At 43.1% G+C, this 19,788-nt stretch overlaps 1 protein-coding gene and 1 long non-coding RNA gene across 3 annotated transcripts in view; one reads left to right on the top strand and one right to left on the bottom strand.

Annotated features, from left to right (window-relative positions):
- The first annotated feature begins 7,349 nt into the window (after nucleotides 1-7,349).
- Tafa2 (TAFA chemokine like family member 2) overlaps nucleotides 7,350-19,788 on the top strand; it is a 453,279-nt gene continuing 440,840 nt past the window's right edge. For both annotated transcript variants that reach the window (XR_013045599.1, XM_015992224.3), the window contains exon 1: nucleotides 7,350-7,989. The gene's annotated coding sequence lies outside the window, so the exon portion shown is untranslated. The remainder of the gene's footprint in view (nucleotides 7,990-19,788) is intronic.
- LOC143269193 (uncharacterized) lies at nucleotides 16,401-18,041 on the bottom strand. The gene is made up of 2 exons (XR_013045598.1): nucleotides 17,331-18,041; nucleotides 16,401-16,547 (listed from the first exon to the last, which is right to left on the bottom strand). It is a non-coding gene; the product is annotated as an uncharacterized LOC143269193 (long non-coding RNA).

Genomic DNA, 19,788 nt, shown 5'->3' with positions numbered 1-19,788 from the left:
CCAGAAACAACTTGGGGGATCTCATAGCTAGATGAACATCACCTTTGTCACCTTCAGGATAGAGATTTAAAGTAATTATTAGTATCAATAATAATGATACTAATAATGTAAATGTAAACATATATTATCTCCTAATCTTATGAACTGAGATGTTAGCCATCGATCTCTTCATATGTGTGGTTTTGTTGGCTAAAATAAAGACACGCATGAATGGGCACTACTTACATATACATAGTCTGATAGGAGATGAATTATAAACATTAAGCCAAATAAAACACAATGTGATATGTTGCTGTGGGATGGTCTGTATGTCAAATGCTCTGATTGGTCAATAAATAAAACACTGATTGGCCAGTGGCTAGGCAGGAAGTATAGGTGGGACTAACAGAGAGGAGAAAAGAAAGAACAGGAAGGTGCGAGGAGTCACTGCCAGCCGCCGCCATGACCAGCAGCATGTGAAGGTGCCGGTAAGCCACGAGCCACGTGGCAAGGTATAGATTTATAGAAATGGATTAATTTAAGATATAAGAACAGTTTGCAAGAAGCCTGCCACAGCCATACAGTTTGTATGCAATATAAGTCTCTGTGTTTACTTGGTTGGGTCTGAGCAGCTGTGGGACTGGCAGGTGACAGAGATTTGTCCTGACTGTGGGCCAGGAAGGAAAACTCTAGCTACAATATGTGTAAAAATGAAACAAAGCACAGGCATTTGAGAATACATAGGAGAAGGTTGAGAAGGGATAACTCTTGTTCCCAAGTCTTAACCAATAAATTGGAGCTAATGAGGCAAAAGAGGTGTTGCTTACAGATACAGTATGCTGGTGCCAAGGGTTTAAATAAAGTTTATTTATGTATTCATCTCATGACTACACATCAAGAAGTAAACGAAGTATGTGAATTAGCAAAGTAGACGGTATCAGGTTAGAGCGCCCCGGCCAAGGCACAGTTACTTCCTTGTAAATGTTAACTTACTTCTAGGTTTAAAAACCTTAAAAATATTGAAAAAATATATACATGGCATGTGTGTCTGTATGGGGACATGTCCATGAGCGTATGTGTCTATGAGGACAAAAGAAGGAGTTGGATTCCTTGGTGCTTGAGTTAAAGGCAGTTAGGAGCAGTGTAGTGGGTAGCTGTTCCAGCTTTGACCTTGAAGCACCGCCCCAGTGAGGTAGCTGGTAATTGCCATGCCTACACTTGCCCCTGGGGGTGTGGCTGGGACAGGAGCCCTTAAGACCCGAGATCCAGACTTACCGGCCTTCTTGGTTCCTCGTGATCCTGGATGCTGAATGGTAGACTAAGCAGAGATCTCCAGAGAACCCCTCTGGACTGCATCTCCTGGGTCCTGGAACCAACCCCTCGACTGGTTGTAAGTTACCCCCAAATAAACCTTTTAACTACGTGGAGTTGCCTTCTAAATTCCCACATTAGAGATACCTGATGAGGGTGCTAGGATCTGAACTTGGGTCCTCTGCAAGAGCACTATGTGCTCTTAACTACTGAGCCATCTCTCCAGACCCCTTATTCCTATGTTAAGAGGCCAGCCTCTGCTATATAATAGGCACATTTGGATTGTAAATCAATACCATGGGATTCATTCAGTGACTGAAAGGAATATCTTGCTTTCCTGAGAGGCAAAGAGTTATGAAGTCATATTTCATAAGGTTGGAGAAAATGTTTAATAACAGGAATGAGCCCCGAGATGATTTTCTGGACAAATTTCCTACTCTGACCCAAGAAAGGTGCTCTGTTACCTTTAATGAGAATAGGATGCTTTTCACAGTCATCCCATAAAACACCTGATTTAATTTACTGTGCAAACTATTAGCCTCCGGAATAGCTATTCTACTAGATTGTGAGAGTGTAAACAACGTCTCCTTTTCCCTGCAAAAGGTCCTTATGCAGTTCTGCCCATCAAGAGATAGAGATTTTTACCCTTTGAGCCTGGTATGGCTTTGTGAACCGTCTGGCCCAAGAACTGTTAACACACCTGATTCCAGCAGAGACTTGGAAAGTGCATTGGCTTCGAGGTTTCCCCTTCTGTACACAACTTTACGAGTCTTCACCAGTTTGTTGAATGCTAAAAGGCCTAGTTCCTCTCAACACTCCTTTTTAGCCAGTTGCCACACAGTGAGAGAGGAGATAATCAACCCACAGAAACGTGACCCGAATCAACCTCAGGACAATTGTATGATCTCAGTGCCTTTTCCACATTATTTTTGTGAAGCAACCCATTTTTTTTTCTGGTCTTGAAGTCATGTCTCTTCATATATGTGTGGTCTGTTACGTGTGTTGGGTGCTCTGCTACCTACAGGGAGACTGAAAGTTAGCGATGTATGTGTGTCACTTTGGAGTATATGGAGAGAGTTTTGTGCTTATGTCTATCCACCTTATTACATAAAACAATGATATACATGTTTAAACAGTGTGTTTAAAAAATTAAACAGGGTGTGGTGGTGCATACTTTTAATGTCAGCACTTGGGAAGCCAAGGCATATGGATCTCTGGGAGTTCAAGGCCAGCCTGGTCTATATAGTGAGACTGCCTGCCACCCCAGCCCCCATCCCAGCAAGTGGGAAAACTTCCTTAATCCCTAGAAATTGAGCTGAGTGTAGTGGTACATGCAAGAAATACTGGCACTAGAGAGGATGAGGAAGACAGATCATATTTGAAGCTTGTCTGGGCCCCTATAGTCATTATCCTGGGCAACTTGGCAAGGCATTGTGTTTTGCTAAAAAGAAAGAAAGAAAGAAAGAAAGAAAGAAAGAAAGAAAGAAAGAAAGAAAGAAAGAAAGAAAGAAAGAAAGAAAGAAAGAAAGAAAGAAAGAAAGAAAGAAAGAAAGAAAGAAAAAAAGAAAAAGAAAGCAAGAAAAAAAAAAACAGTGGGGGGGGGGGCGTGGCTCAGTGATAAAGAACTTGCTGAGCATGTGCAAGGTCTGGAGTTGGTACCCACCAGGCATCTTTAGAGAAGACAGAAATAGGGTGGAGGCAACAGAAGAAAGGACCTAATGAATGGCTGCCTTGTAGGTTGCCTGCTTCACGAGTTTACTGGGAACCTGAATTACATTCATTCTCGTAAATATCACGATGCCCAGAAGAACACACACGGGGGAATCAGGACTTGTTTTTCTTCTCTTTTTTCTGTCTCTTTTCCTTGGAGATGGATCTGCATTCTCACACGTTTTGTTAGTGGCCTTTCAGAATCCAGGGCCTAATGATGTCGATGTTCTCGTCCTATGGGAGACAGAATTTTCTAGTGGTTCCGGGAAGGGACAGACAACAAACAGGGCAGGGGGAGACTCTGAATAAAAACATTAAAAAACTAAAATCGACCCTTGTTTTTGATTTGGCCGGCCTGGTTTGCCCCCCTGCTATCTCATTTTCTTCATCTCATCTGTTGTATTGGATGTTGTGAGGATTTGAGATGCAGGTTGAGATAACCTATAAAGCTTCTACCAGGGACTTAAAGCCTTCGCTCCTAAAATCTCCACTACAGCTGAGCGGAGTGTGCAGCAGTGCGTGCCCTACATTAAACAGTGTTCGGTTTTTTTTTTTTTTTTTTTTTTAGCTCTACTCTAGAAGTATATATATATATATATATATATATATATATATATATATATATATATATATATATATATATATATATTATTTTGCAATACCAGCCATGGGTTCCCCTATTCGAATGGAAACACATGAACTATGAACCAAAGGTTGAGGGGCCCCCAGCTGGATCAGGCCCTCTGAATAGGTGAGACAGTTGATTGGCTTGATCAGTTTGGGAGGCAACTAGGCAGTGGTACCAGGTCCTGTGCTCATTGCAAGAGTTGGCTGTTTGAAACCTAGAGCTTATGCAGGGACACTTGGCTCAGTCTGGGAGGAAGGGACTGGACCTACCTGGATTGAGTCTACCAGGTTGATCGCAGTCCTGGGGGGGGGGGAGGACTTGTCCTGGAGGAGGTGGGAATGGGGGGTAGGCTGGCAGTGTTCGTTTTTTAAGTCTACCCCACCACAGGACACAGCCTTTCTCTTCCTTGGTCTTTACTTATGAGAACTGAAAACAGATTGACTGAAGGAGTCTTCCACGGATGTCCTTAGTGGATTTGTCGAATCCCCCAAACTGGAATTAACACAAGAGGCACCCGTCAAATGTTTATTTTAGTATTACTACCCAGACATAAGGCAGGGCTGTTCTGTGGCTGCAGTGGTGCAGGTGAATCTCAGTGTAATTATGCTGATGGGAAGAAGCTGCAGGGAAAAGACACGCCGCATGATTCAATGTATAAAATCTGTAGTTTAGGCAGACCGTTGCAGTCCGGTGTTCTTCAGGAGAATAGTTTTAAAGGCAGAAAGAAGAAAACTTGCAGTAACAACACTGTGAGTTCTCAGAACTTGAGGAGTTATGATGGAATTGTGGTTCAATTAAATTCAGCATTTTTTTCTTCCGTAAAGTAGAGGAGGCAGAAAGTTTAACTAAATAGATGGTAGATTATCAACCTTGGAGTTCGGTTCAAGAAGATGCGTGTTTGCCATTTTGCTCCTTTCAGAAGGAATGCAAAAGATTTTGTTTCAGAGTCCTAATCTGCAAGTTATTTGGATCTATTTGCTTGGAGGTTTACAGAGAGCACAAAGGTGTTAGAGAATTTCAGCCTCATTAGGTGTTGGATGAGGAGCCACAGACGAGGAACTTCTGTTGTATTTTGTAATTATACATTTATTCTCTTTACTTTTTCATTTGCTTGTAAAAACACAGTGGTCTAAATTGGAAAAAGTACAATAAAATGTTCCATGTTTTAACAACAGAAGTAAATATGATAAAAATTACAGGTTTTCATGAAACCACAAAGGCCCTATGAACTAGAAACTAGAAAGATGATAAATCATGTCTTTTACTCCTCGTGGGGGAAGGTCAATATTCTGAAGTGATGTTGAGATGCAGAATCCAGAGTTTTCATGTCCTTCTTGCTCGGAATCTGTGACTGCTGAACAGAGTGGAGAGAAAATTATTGTAAGATTTTTAATGAAAGAGTGGCAAGTAGTTAAAAAAAATAAACTTTGTTCCCTCAGGAAACGAGTCATCATGTTATTGAGGTCAAATAAAAATCTTGAATCACAAGGGACGTGGTCTTTTGAAAGAGGTCACTTGAAGGTGTGTAGGAAACAAATGACTGTCATGTCTCAAACTGACTGCAGTCTGATCTGTTAAAATTCAAGACCCTCTATTATTTTGTTTTGGATTCTCATTTGAAATGACTTCCGGAGGAAATCATTGTTTCTCTTTAACACTATGCTGAGCACAGTTGTCAAGTTAGAATAGAGTAAGTACAAAAATTCAGAATGGATGGAAAAGTGTTTAATCGTAATCTAAATACACATTCTATAATTAAAAATACAGAAACGCCAAAGCAAGCCTCCTACTAAATTGCAAGGCTCACAAAAATCTAAACAGCAAAGTTACAGGTGGACCCACTTTAGTCTTGGCTGACGCAACAAAAACCTTTGTATAAAATCTGCAGGAACACTTTATTAAAATAGTGCTCCCAACTTAATTTAATTATCTGAAACACTTTAGATAGAAAATATGGCTAAATTACTAAGCATGTTATCATAAAACAATTAACCAAACATATTCCCATAGTTCTTTGTAAATATGGTAATATGTACTAGTTTATAGCTGGTGGAAAGAATTATGCTAATCTTTCAATGATTCAGGGCTATGAAAACACAAAAACTTAGACCTGGAAAGAATTTAGCCATCTTGAAAAATTAACCTAACTGAACAAGAGGAGTCAATTAAAGACAAGATCCTCCAGTAAGGATTGGGTAAGGTTTCCCGAGTCAGCATTTTCTTTCTTTGTGTCTAAGTCTCTTACTTACTCATTTTTTCATGCTATCCTAACCACTAGTTTAAAGTCTTGTCATTTATAAACACCATCAAAATGAGCTGAGTCTAGGAAGGCTTTGCATGCGGGATCTTAGGTACACTGTAACAAGACCCAGTTTGGCCAAACCTTAAGGACATGACCTTCTAGGGTCCTGCTATGAAATTTCTGGAAACATCAGGAGATTCCTTTAGCAATGAATATGCTGGCGTGGGATTGCCCAGAAAAAAATCTTACCTTTAAATCCATCAGAGTTTGGAAGTTGTAGAAATGCCAAATTCTCTGGAATCGGATAGGATTTTCTTTTTTATTTGGAGGGGAAAAAAAAAATTAGAGTCCCAGGGCTAGCCAGCCTAGCGTTCTAATTCAGTTTTCCCGCTAGAGGGAGACATACTCCAGCATTTGCAGCGTTCGCCCTGTCTTCTTCTCTGTGTTTTTCTGCAGGAAGGTGGTTTGCCCTCAACAGCTTGCAGCCACTGTTGACAGAAGTGGGAGGGAGGAGAGAGAGAGGGAGTCCAAAGCCTCCGGGTCCCGTCATCCCATCTTACTGCTTAACCCAGCCTGGAGAGTCAGAACCCATGTCTCGCTGCCTGCCCAGTGTTTTTGGTACAGTGGGACCAGTCACTCCTAATGCGGTAGTCAGCCAGCTGAGTGGAACCGGGGGTTCTAGGGTGGACCAGCGGGGCTCTGCCGGTTGGGGTGACTTTTTCTAACACCATCACTGGTATCTTTTGGACAGTACAACGCTCCTGGTGGGGCTCGGAGAGGAGGAGCCTCTGATTGCTCTCGGCTGCTTCTTTTTCCTCCTGGTGATCTGGATTTGTTTCCTCCGGGCCCCTCCCCTCGCTCCGTTCTTTCTCACTCCTGCCTTTAGCGAAGAAGCAGCAGCGACACACACACACACACACACACACACACACACACACACACACACACACACACACACACACACGGAGGCAGGCGACACCTGCTCCGCTGGTGTCTGAGGCTGGAACTCGCACCTTTGCGCACTCGTGCCTGCCGGGGGGACAGCAGAGGGTTGCTTCCCTTCCCCGGAGCACACGATGCCTTAGCGCGGCAGCGGGTGGGCTGCGAGGAGCTCGGCCGGCCGGCTGCGCTGGAAGGCGGGGTCGAGGGGCTGCAGCTGGCCAGGAGTTGCTGCTTAAGTGGACTCGGAGTCGACCGGCGGCGCCCGGGTGTCGGAGGAGAGGGCACCGGCGGGGACCTGTGTGCGAGCTGCGGGAACGCGGACGCCTCGCCAGAGGGGATTGGCGGCTGAGCCTGAGCGCAGAGCCGGCCGGCGAGCCTGCTCAGAACCGGTCCACACCGGAGCCTGACCGATCCGGGGAGAGCCGGGGCACTCGAGGAGTTTTGCACCGCGGAGGCTGCTCTGCTGAAGGTGAATCATCGCGTCCAATTGCCTTTCCCCAGAGAGAACCCGGGGGAGGGCGGGCGGGCGAGGAGGGTGGGGGGGTGGGACGTGTGAGCGCGCGCGTGTGTGAAAAGAAGAGACGACGCGGGGCGAGAGGGAAAAAAAAAAAAGTCTTTCGCTCGCCGCTGAAAGCAAACAAATCGGGAGATGGAATAAGAGCGGCGATTGCCGGCTGGAGCCCGCCTGGATCCTCCTCGCAGCAGTCGCGGGAGCGGAGCGCACGGGGCGCATCGCTGAGGACCGCCGGGGCGACCGCGGGCGCCGCCGGGGGCTGCGGAGACTTTGGCTTCTCCCCTCCCGCCCCTCCTGGGTCAACAAACCTTTTGATTACTTTGACACTGTGGGATAAAGAACAGAGACCAGAGACAGACCGGCCTCGCGCGCTTGCACCTCCCACTTGCTTCGGGGAGGGGACCCCCCCCCACACACCAGCTTGTATGTGAAAGATACTGCGGAGCCCCCTTTTAGCCTTCGGAGGAGGCAGCACCCACGCGCGCACCCGGGGTCACACTCGCTCGCTCGCACACACCGGCGGACTTCAGGTCCCTATGCCCCTGGATGGTGCCCGCGGACCCGCATCTCCGAAGCGATGCGTGAGCGGTAAGGTTGGCATCGGCCCGCGGAAGCTACAGGACCATCTCTAGGTGCTGCCGCCACCGGGACGCCCGGCTGCAGGTAGGTGCGAGCCGCGCCTTCGGGAACCTTCCCGGGGGCTTTGGGGACCCCAGTGGCCACGCGAGGACCGTGCGCCCCCGCAGCCCGCGTGGGCACATCTCTTCCCTCGGCTTCCTCCAGGGCCCGGGGCAGAAGCGAGCTCGCCCCGGGAGACCAAGATGAGGGTAGATGCGGTCCCGCAGCCCGCTCCCCTCCCCTCCCCACTCCCCCTCGCTGCGGACGGTGAGGACAGGGGCGGGGAAGAGGGACCACCGGAGGGGGACAGAGCCATGACAGGAGGCTTGGGGAGCAGGGTCTTCCCTTTCTTTATTTCAGAAGGCGAGAGACCTAGGCGAGGACCCAAGTGGGGTTTAATTGGCTCGCTCACCAGTCCTGGCTGGTGAGCATTTGGGACTTTTCATAAGGAGTTGGGGAGCGGGGGGGGGGGGGCTTTGCAATCAAGGGAGAAATCAATGAAGACGGATGATGGCCCACGGAACGCGGCAGGTCGCCTGTCTGGAATACCTACTTTCTGTCCACTTCTGACTAGTTAATTCTCAGGCCTGTCTGCAGCGGGTGGGCGTTTCCGTGGGGCTATTGCTTCCTCTACCTTTAACTATTTCCATCAAGAATCGCGTTCATAAGTTCCGGAGCCTCACCCGCTTAAAGGTTCCTTTCGCTCTGGCAACAGACTCGTTATGACCGAATGAAACAGCTTTTTGTAAAGGCTACAACAAGAGAGCTTTTTCGTAAAGGATCTTTCAATGAACAGCTTTCAGGAGGGGGAAAAAAAAGGCACAGCTCTGGGGGGCGGGGGACGAATCTAATGGCTTTTCATTTCTTTCTGGGCAGATGTCTTCCACATCTTGTCAGTAGCACAGGTTTTTCTGCCCACCTGCTTTGCTCCCCCCCCACTTCTAAAAGGCTAGGTGTCTACCAAGAGGTGTCTTCAGACGATGGATGGCCCTTTGCCATTAGTAAGCAAATGCCACATTTCCAGAAACTGCTTTTGCAAAGGCAAAGTTTGAGGTCTGTCGTCCTATTTGTTCTGGAGCTGCGGGCTGAGCCATCCGGTCTCTCCTGGAGGAGGTACCCTAGGCTCTCCAAAAGCCCTTGGGGGAGACCATGCTTTCTCGTCCAGTATTCCACTTCCTGGCCAGTGTTAGACAATTGCCCGAAGCCCTGAAGCCTTTGGAATTGAATGTGTAGTTACCACAGTGACCAGCCTTTCCCACCCTGTGCTTGATGAGTCTGTCTCAAGCCAATAAGATAGAGGATAAAACACCCTCCTTTTCTGAGTGTGAAACTGCCTCTTGAATTTCAAAGTCCTTCCTGGGTTTGAAAACAAACAAAAGCTTTCTCAATCCCAAACCTATGTGTTTTTTTTTTTTTTTTCACCCACTCTGAAGAGCACCCTCTCCAAATCACTCAGTGTCTGAGGGTCCTTCTCAGGTTCTCAGGACAGGGTGAATTTCAATGACTGTCACCTGGCTGGTAATTATCTGGTTTCTGTCTGCCCAGTCAGATTGGTGTAGACATCACCCTTCAGACTGTTATCAATTAGCACCTTTAAACTGCTCTATTAGGTGAGGTAACTTAAGACAATTGAGTAATTAATTTAAGGCTTCCATGTGAAGTAATAAAAGAGATTACTGGCAAAAAAGATTAAACATACATCTGACAGTTTAAAGAATGAGAGCATGAGGGATATTGTCTTTTCCCTTTCCAGGTTTGCACATGTATGCCCAAACTGGTGAGTCCTTTACAATTTCAAAATCGGCACCTAACATCGTACATTTTCCAATAACAGATCAGACATACTTGATTCTTTTCCTACTTCATGCTGTTAGGGATCTCTCCAGTCAATTGTTTGGATCTTGACCTTTTTAGAGTCTTAATTTAAAAAGCCATCAGTAACCACTTACAGGCCATCAGTAACCACACTGAAGCTTCTTTTATTCCAATTTTTCCAATTTCCAGTGCAAACAGCCGGGTTGTATTACTTATATGCATAGGGGTTTGAGAACACTGTCCTTGCAAACCCAGTACTTAGGCCCGGGGAGCCTTGTAAGAATCACGTAGCACATAGAGTTCTAGTGTTGCTTTATTCAAAACGACATTTGAAAAACTGAAAGTCTTAAAAAAAAAACTGGTGAAAGTCTTGGTTATTTTCTTGCCTTTAAAAACAGGCATGCTTAGCTTCATACTTACATACAGTGCTATTTGATTTATAGCTTCTTAAAGGGGAGTCAGGAGACCTTTGTGTCAAAGCAAATATATGCTATATAATGCTACAAGTTATGCTGGAGGGCAGTGTGAAGGCTCTGGGTGTGTGCGCGCGCGCGCGTGCGTGTGTAATTTTGAATTGGAAAAAGTGCTAGCTACTTTAGCAATGACAAATTGGAGGGTAAAGAGGCTTGTGGACCTGAGTCAAAATGGATACAGTCTGCTTAGACCTTGCATTATCTGCATTACAGTATTTACTAACCACCAAGTTATAAAATGTGATGACATGGCTGTAAAGCAAGGTCTATTTTTAGACCGAGCCACTTTCCTCTTTTAAAAATTTATAAAGTGACGAAACTTTGGGGTGATATGATGTTTTAGAGAAGTTATTTGGCCTTATCAGAAAAATCTAGTAGTCTTGGATTTAATGATTGTGGTATAGTGTTTTGATGGCCATCTTCAACGGCATTTTTATATGGAAATGTGCAACGTACATTTTTAAGGTGGACTTAGCACCAATGGAATCTTATGGCTTACCCTGTACAGGAAGGATAATCTCTGCCTCTCCAGCATTTACCTGGCATTTCTTATCATGCCTCTCCAAAAACAGCACTGTTAGATCATGTTCAAGTTGAGGTGTAAATTGCAAACTGATGGACATTTACTAATAAGATTTGTCATGCGTGTCCTGGACGAGGAACTCTCCAAAGTGCCAGTGGTTACTTCTATTGTATTTGAAGAGCTGAAACAATTGAGTGCAAACAGTTAAGTGGCCTCACTTTCAAGTCTGCAGTCTTTTATTAGAGGTGCCTCATTAAGTAGCGTTATTCAGCAGCTGTTTTGTTCACTGAAAATTCAAGCAAAAATTAGGAACTTTACCATATAATGCAGTTTTGTTTTCTTGGTAAATTGAGGTAAAAATAAGTGTCTAACGTTGCCCGCTTTGATCTATGCCTGATATTTACAAATGCAATTCATCAATCTGTTCCTGGTAGGGCTCCATCAAAACAAAGGGAAGAAATTCATTAATACCGACTGCTGCTAGACATGAAGGCCATGTCGGCTGGATCAACATCATTTCTGGGCTCCTTACTTGCCCAGTGTTTCGCAGGATGTATCTTACTTCTCAGTCGCTGATGTTGCGATGCCCCGGAAGAGGTGGATTTACCATTTTGTTGGGAAACTCTTTGGAACCTCAGCTGGTGCACACGGAACTATCTGAACAGTCCATTGATAAAGAAAAGAGCAGGCATTTTAAGTTCGGAGTGTGGTCTGGAATGGTTTGTAGACAGGTGGGACTAGCAAACAGACCTAGAAGTTCGCTTCTGTTCTGCAGTTATCACGGGACGCTAACTCGTTACGTGGTTTTCCACGTTGACTCTATTCATTCAGTACAGTGTGTTTCAGAGTTCTTATCGTGAAGTAAAACTACTCATTTTCGTCTTCTGCCTTTTTTTTAAAGATATTTAAAGAGGAATGATTGCTTATTGGAATATGAAGGAAGTAGAACTTAGATGTTTGTTGTGCGTTATCTTTCTACATAATCTCTATATCCATGTATATCTATGCAAATGTTTTTAGTGGTATTCATGTAAAATACTGATTTTGTGCTAAAGGAGGCAAGAAAACTCTATTAAAGGTCTTTATATATCTAGTTTTCCACTAGTTTATATGACGACCTATAGCACATCTATAGTTTAACAAGATAATTTATAATTAGTTTTACACTTTGATCCATTGTTATATGCAGCATACAGAGTTTTGTTTACTCTGAGATAATTTTATTGAGTAAGTTACAAACACAAAATATAAAAATCAGTTTTTCACTGTCTGTAGGAGTATCTTGGGAAGTGTTGATTGACAGTAGCAGTGAGAATTCCAACACATTTTAAAGCATAGGATATATCTACGTGTTACTTCATTTAGCATATTCCTCCCCAGTTCCAATGTAAACCTGACATTGAAACATACAATTGTGATTTGTAAATAGTGGTTACAAATCAGCTACATTGATATTATCCTCACACCTTGTGTTAGAGTTCTAAAACCCACCTACTTTCAATGTGTATATCACATGTATTTGTTGGTTCTCACTATAAAATAGACACACTATTCACTAAATCGGTATCAGTTTGGCAACTGATTGGCATCGCCGTCAGAAAATACACAACCTAGCTTGCTCGAAAATCAGATGGGTAGTGAATACACAATCTGTAAGGAGACTCTTCTAATTTGCTCACAATGGTCCATATGAGGCCTGGGATGTAAGAAAGGAATCCAGAGTATACTTGCCCATATTAGATGAGGCCCTGTTAATCTTCCTTCAGTCTCCTAAATTATTCCATAGTAGCTGTAATTGTTTTATGATTTCCCCTGAATGGCCAGTTAGCAAAGGTACATTTCCCTTTCCCCTAGCAATAGCACATCTAGTCATTCAATTAAATTTATATTTGTATTGCTTTTTCTATGCGGTAGGTTTTGGAAACTCCTTACCGTGAGATTCAATAAGGCAATAACGTTGCATTCCAGCAATTACTATGATGGCAAGCAAATTCAGTACTTGACAAAATGGAGACAACCAGCCAAAAGCATCTCCTTTGCTCTTAATCGTGGGCCTTGCAGAACGAAACCGTACACACAAAACCTAGAGAGCTCCAAGTAGCTTTTGATGACAAGGCTTGTTTTACTAAATATTTTCATATTTTTACTTTCCCCCCTACAAACCAGTCAGTGTATAATTGCATGCATGTGAATGGGCAGCTGTGTTGCCCTTTAAAGGTCATGCAAAGATTCTAAACCTTCCAATTCGCAATGTTAATTGCCTATGACCTCCTGTTGCTGCACATGAAGCTTTCTGTTGAGTTTAATAGTTCAGAACAGCACTTGGCTTTCTTTGGTGAGCTAGGCATCTCTTTACCAACAAATACATGGACATAACCATAGTGACTGCTAGATAGAAGATTTTCAAGTCACAATGGCCTAGGCTGGTGAGGAGACAGGTTCCTTTTAGAGCAAACCAAAACCCCTATGATTTAAAATTATTCTCTATATGTGTAAATGCTACCCTGTTGTTACTTCATTTGAGGCTCAGTTCTTTGTCTTTTTAAAGTGTCTATTTTTTAAAGTAAAGGAAATTGTACTTAAATATTCAAGAAGTAAATGTGCTTACTCCTTTCTAATCCTCCTGCTTCATAATATCCACAGTATGCTTGTTCTATTATGAAAAAGATCATCTACTAAGAAAAGCAAGGTAGTTTATTTGCTCCAATTTGTTTTGTCCTGGCTTTATAGTCTTTGTCATTGTGGACTGGACATACAACCAAAAAAGTTTTGGTGTGTGTGTGTGTGTGTGTGTGTGTGTGTGTGTGTGTGTGTGTATGTGTGTGCATTAGAATCTAACTAACAAAATGTCAGCTGTGTGACATCACATTTTTTTTTTTTTCTAGAATATTTTCCTTGAGAGGGCATCTCTCAAACAAATTTCACTTCAACAGTAGGGTGTTATACACTAGCAGAATGAATGTGTGACTGCTCCTGTCAGCTGAAAATTCAGAAATGGTGAATTCAAAACATTGGAGGAAAATACCATACATACATATACATACCATACATACATATGTACATACATACATACAGGCACACACACATACACACATATATGCACACAGGCACACACACACACACACACACACACACACACACACACACACACGTTCTCTGTTAACTCATGGATAGTCCCACACCCACAGAGGCGCGGCCTATTGTGATCTTATTTAAGGTGGGAAACCCTGCGTGGTGTTTCTGTTTCTGCCTTCTTCCATGTGTATGGTGAATTTGAGCCACTCAAACCTGCTGGTTCTGGAAAGTTCAGGTTCCTTCTGAGAAATGGCCAGCACACATTGTGGCAGAGATAGGGCCATGCTCTTGTTTGTACTTTTCTTCAGAAATTTGAGTCAGATTGGGTGAAATTGCTGCAACTTTAGTTCTTTTTTTTTTTTTCATGGTATACGAGGAGGAAGGAAGTAGATGATCTATATTTGAGTGAGGCAATCCAGAGGTCCACAGGGGAGTGAAAAGCCTCTGGAGCCTCTTCAGCTGGTAAACAGCAGCCCCACTTGGGGAACTTTAAATTTTAGGAAAAAATTTCACCCACGTCTTTTTCTTTTCTTTCTTTTTTTTTTTTTTTTTAGCTTAGACTGCTACATGACAGTAGTTTCCTGCTAGAATATTACACATTTACTATTATTACAGCCCCCCCACCAAAGTCTTTGAACCCATGATTGGTGAATGTATAAATTTATGTTCAGAACTTGGGTCTGAAATTTAGACTTTGCTCTTTGATGGCTTAGTCGGTCCGCACATCGTTTGTTCAGTGGTGAACATTCATCAGCTTGCTGCTTTGGTTCACAGATGACATATGTAAATAACTATTATCAAACTCGCGTGGGGCAGTGGTGAGAATGCCGGAGATTGTTTATGCAGCTCAAACCACGGGTCATCGTGGGACCATAAGAGTGTCGCTTTATTCCCGTGGGCCTCAGTTCCTCAGCAAGGTGTCTCTTCAATGGAGTTTGCAAGACAGTTCAAGTTGTTGATGGTGATGACTGTGGTGGGACCATAACATTGAATCAGATGAAATCTTGCGCTTCAGTTTGTTTAAGTGTCTAGTTTTCCTGGTGCTCTTTTGTTGTAAAAATCAGTTATGGCAGGCCACGGGTCTCGGGTTTGTCATGGTTACATGTTCCTCTGCTGCTTATTTTCATCGTCACTAAATGTAAAATGGTTTGGTTTGATCAACCCAAGGAGATGTTAGGTCAGCTGACAAATCATCACATATTATATGATGATGAGATACATTCATTCAAAATCTGTAAATTAAAAAATTTAATGACCCTTAGGAAAGTCCATTTATTCGGTAAGTATTTATTTAATACTGCCAGTCAATTTGCTATAATAAAAATACCATAGACCAGGGGGCTTGTGTGTAAACATTTATTTTTCATAGGTCCAGGAGCTGGGATTTCAAAAGCAAAGTATGAGCGGGTCTGTTTGGAAAAGGTCTGTTTCTGGTGAAGACAGATACTGTCTCAGAGGGGGAGGAGAGGAAAGAGAGAGACAGAAAGAAAAGGAGAGAGAGAGAGAGAGAGAGAGAGAGAGAGAGAGAGAGAGAGAGAGAGAGAGAGAGCCAATCAGTCTAAATTATTCCTCTATTATAGGGGCATACTTCATTCAGGGGAGCTACAATCTTAAGACTTAATTAGCTAACAAACTCCCCACTTCCAAATATCACATCAAAGATTAGGGCATCATTATGACTTTTTAGGAGCCATAGACATTCATTATATGAACAGCAAGCATAAGCTGTGTTACTGGTTTACCTCAACAAGAGAAAAGGAAAGCCATCCAACTGTCTGGTCTGTCCTCAAGGAATTTTCCGTTTTGGTAAAATCACCTAGAGTTTTGAGATGACCCCAAAGGAACGGCTGAGCAATGCACTGCCCAGTATCTGCTTTTGCTGGTCATTATTATTTTTTAATCGTGGAGAACAGCTCCAGAAAGAGCTAATTAATCAAAATAATGAAAATATTGGAGTCAGGTTGGATTGTGACGGAAGGCAGCATATACTGTGTATTTAAAATGAAGTAGGTAGTACTGCAGACTGACTACAGCTCACAAAGTCTGTCAGCCAAAGGAGTGACTCCAGTGGTCATTTCCTTTCCTGGATGACACATGTGGAGTAGATCAGAGACATGGCGTGGCCTGGAGGGAGTGCAAATTCAGGTGCCTGTTGGAGGGAGTGCAAATTCAGGTGCCAGACTGAGAACACAGATGAGTGAAAGGGACAAAGTAGAGGATGACCAACGGCCACTGACAGTGTTGGCTGTGCTGCTGGGGAGAAGTTAGAGAGCAGTGGAGAGTGGAGATTCTGGCTCACATCTAATGGAGACAGCCGAGACTTGGCACGGAGACACGCTGCTATGATGGGATGGGTTTTCTGAACTGCAGAATAGGATTTAAAAGCGTCGACTTTTCAATGTGGAGGTTCCGGAGTTATACATGATGGCGACGAATTCAACATTTGAGATAACTTATTAGTCCAGAGATCTATCTCTAGGGCTGTATGCATGTGAAGGACCACGAGTGTGCCATTGTCAACAGAGGGGTACACAGAGACAGGTTAGGGAGATGTGTACCAGCTCCCTGTCATTTAGATGACTTTATATTTGATGATGAGCTCCCTCTAAGTTGGTACCCAGGTGACAGGGTAAGACGGTGCAGAAGTCCCTCCATCTTGCATTCTTGCTGAGGATATTTTAGGTTTAACTTGAATTTGATCTCCTTGACGAAGAATCCTGTGAGAAATTACCCAACTCTAATCTAGGAACTCAAGGTCAAGATGCATCAACCAACTTACCTTAGCCTCTGTTGAACGGCTGGCTTGCACAGAACCCCCTCCAGCTAACTGCTTATCTTAGCTTCTGTTAAATTGCTTGCTTGCTCATTACCATCCCACTCAGCTAACTGTTCTCTCACCACCCTCTCCCCCCACTGCTTATCTTAGCTTCTGTCAAATTGTTTGCTAATTTGAGGCTACTACCCCTCCCTCCAACCCCCCCTCCACCTTCCCATCACTTCCCGAAGGTGCTGAGCTGGATGTCAGGACAAAGTTTCTGCCTTTAAAGACCCTGTACTCTGAACACTTGGTGCTACACCTATAACCCAAATACCTGAGTGTCGTCCCAGCCAGCTGGAATAAAGACTTTTAGTTGGCTATGAACTGTGTCTGAGTGGTCATCTCTGGTGGGCTCCCCAAGTCTTCAGAGATGTACCAGGTATATAGAAGTTTAAATTTATGTCAGACACTTGGAATGGGCTGTGTCGTTCTATGATACCTCCTTCTTCCTTAGGACATTGCCTCTTAGCCTTCTCTGTGCAGACACAAATCCCATGGAGGAATTCCTTTCAAGTGTGAATTCTGAAATAGGGCTCGAGAATCTGTATTTCCAACAGCTTCTCAGGCAAAGCTCGTCCTGTTAGTTGGTGGAGTACAGTTTATGTTGTGAGACTCTGGACAGTTTTTTTTTAACCGCTGAATATTGTTCCAGGCATTGAGAAGGGAGGACTGCAACTCTTACCTCTGACAGCTTCCTCCCCATGGTGAGCAGGCTGAACCCGCCAATGACTCAGCACTTTGCTCAGGGACTCTGTGAGGGCAGAATTAATAAGTGTTTGGCTACTTTCTAGCTTTCTAGTCAGAAAACACACGATTCCCCTGAAACACAAATCAGAAATTGTCTGTTCTTTATACACGAATGGTTTCGTACCATTTGAAAGAATGAATTTATCCATTTCATAGCCAGGCCATTATGTGATATATGGATATATTCTACCCTACAAGGATAATATTAGCTCTTTAGATCATTTTTGGGAATTTCAGGAGTAACCGCCTCCTTTTAAAGCTTTAGATGTCAAGGTTTGGTCACAGTCTCTGGGTTCTGGTTCTACCTGAGCAGTATTGTGAGTAGTGGGAAGGCGGATGTGGAAGACTGGTTTTCATGTGCACTCTCTTGGCTGCTCCCTGAAAATGACCATCTCTTTGTAACAGAGCTTTGAGTTGAGTGTGGGGCCTCACATCTCTAATCCCATTACTAGAGCGTGGCCAAGGCAGGAGGACTACTGGGAGTATGAGGCTAGTCTGATATGAGGACAGCCTGGCTGCAGGGTGAGACTCCTGTCTCAAAAACTGAAAGAAATACCAACTATCTTCCTCCTCCCCAACAAATAGCTCTGCTTGGCTGTATTTTAGATGACTTTCCTAAAGTGGTTTCTTTAGGACTAAAGACAAAATATTTGTCTTTGTGTGATAGTGGTGTTTCGTTTCCTAAGCCAGATACGCTAACGCCGGGAAGTGTCAGAGCTCACGTGTGTGACTGTCCTCGGCTGTGTGACCTGGTTCTCACGTCACATGCTTAGCACACTGGGCAGAACATGGGTCATCCATTTCATCAGAATGCTGAAAATTATTATGTTTGTATACGGCAGTAAACCGATTATAAGATGATGCTGGACTCAGACGTGTCCGTCCGGGGGGCATAGAACAATTTGTTCTATGCTCTGATTAATATAGTTTTCAGCATTTGTGTGCTAACTCTTATTCATTTCCTCCTAAATGTTTGTAAGCTTCTCGTTTGTAGACTAGCTCTGTTTACAGCTATGTGGTGCGTGGATTTTACTTTACCAAATCCGTTGAACTGTAAGCTCCTGGGCAAGCATGTCTGCATCTTTAAAAATTTTTTTTTTTCATTTTATGTTCATTGGTGTTTTGCCTACATGTAGGTCTGTCTGTGTGAGGGTGCCAGATCCCCTGGAACGGGAGTTATAGACAGTTGTGAGCTGCCATGTGGATGCTGGGAATTGGCACCTGGTCCTCTGGAAGATCAGCCAGTGCTCCTAACCTCTAAGCCATCTCTCCAGCCCTGAAATGCCTGCATCTTGTTTCTCTGACTTAGGGTTTAGCATGGCATTTGGTACATAATAGATAATAAACTCAATGGGAAGGAGACTATTACTGCATATTGATTAGAGTCTAACTTTGGAACGCCTCCTTAATGTGTAAGGGAATGTTTGGGGAGTAGCTTCCATTTATTCTAAGTGTGTGCATGTGAGTGTGTGAATGCGTGGGCACACGTGAATGAGTGGATGGACTTCCCATATCTAAGTTGACTTTAAAAATGTTTATTTCTCAGTCTTAAAGTTGGATAGGAAAGGCAGGGAGTGTGGAGAGTGTGGGAAGGAAAGAGACGGTGTGTGTGTGTGTGTGTGTGTGTGTGTGTGTGTGTGTGCGCACACGCGCGCGCTTAATCGGCTCAAAATACATCATATAAAATTCTCAAAGTATTAATAAAAATGTACCTGTAAATGAAAGAAAAATATTTGTTTATGAAAGGTAATGGTGAAAAAGAAGATAAGCACACTGATCCCAAATAACATTCTTTATATAACTTCATGTAGCCTGTGGACTTAGAGATGACATATGCTATGATCCTGCTGTTACATAAATTAAAAAATTGAATAATATTTGTCAATGCCAAATTTAAGTGTTGTTAGTCATATAGGGAATATATTTTGATTGATCTTGCCACTAATTTGACTCATCACTCATTAGGGAATTTAAACCCATTTATTCTTATTTATATAATTACCATTTTCATGAAAAGATAGTTTTTTTGAACTTTGGTAATATTACTGACTGTATTATCATTGCTCTTGGCTTCCATGTTTCTGGAACATTTTGTTGTTATAATTCTGAATTCTATTTAGTACAGACAATATGCTTTCAGATATTTATTGATTTTGTGTTAGCCATTCTAGGTTAAATAAAGCTCTTAAATGTCTGCTGCTATGGAAAATTTAAAAAAAAATTAAAACTGCCTATATTTGGTTATTAAGAAAAGTAGTATATTTAATAAAATCTAAAAGGTCAATTACTTATATAATAAAATTTAAAGCAGAATATTTTTGAATTTTGTTTAAAGGCTTGCTTTACAACTGTCTATTATACCGTCTTCATTGTTTGGAGTATAAGATGTGTTT

The sequence above is a fragment of the Peromyscus maniculatus genome, chromosome 18, assembly GCF_049852395.1.
Source record: "Peromyscus maniculatus bairdii isolate BWxNUB_F1_BW_parent chromosome 18, HU_Pman_BW_mat_3.1, whole genome shotgun sequence".
Lineage (NCBI taxonomy): Eukaryota > Metazoa > Chordata > Mammalia > Rodentia > Cricetidae > Peromyscus > Peromyscus maniculatus.
Note: the sequence above shows the minus strand (reverse complement) of the source record. Positions and strands in the feature narration are given on the sequence as shown.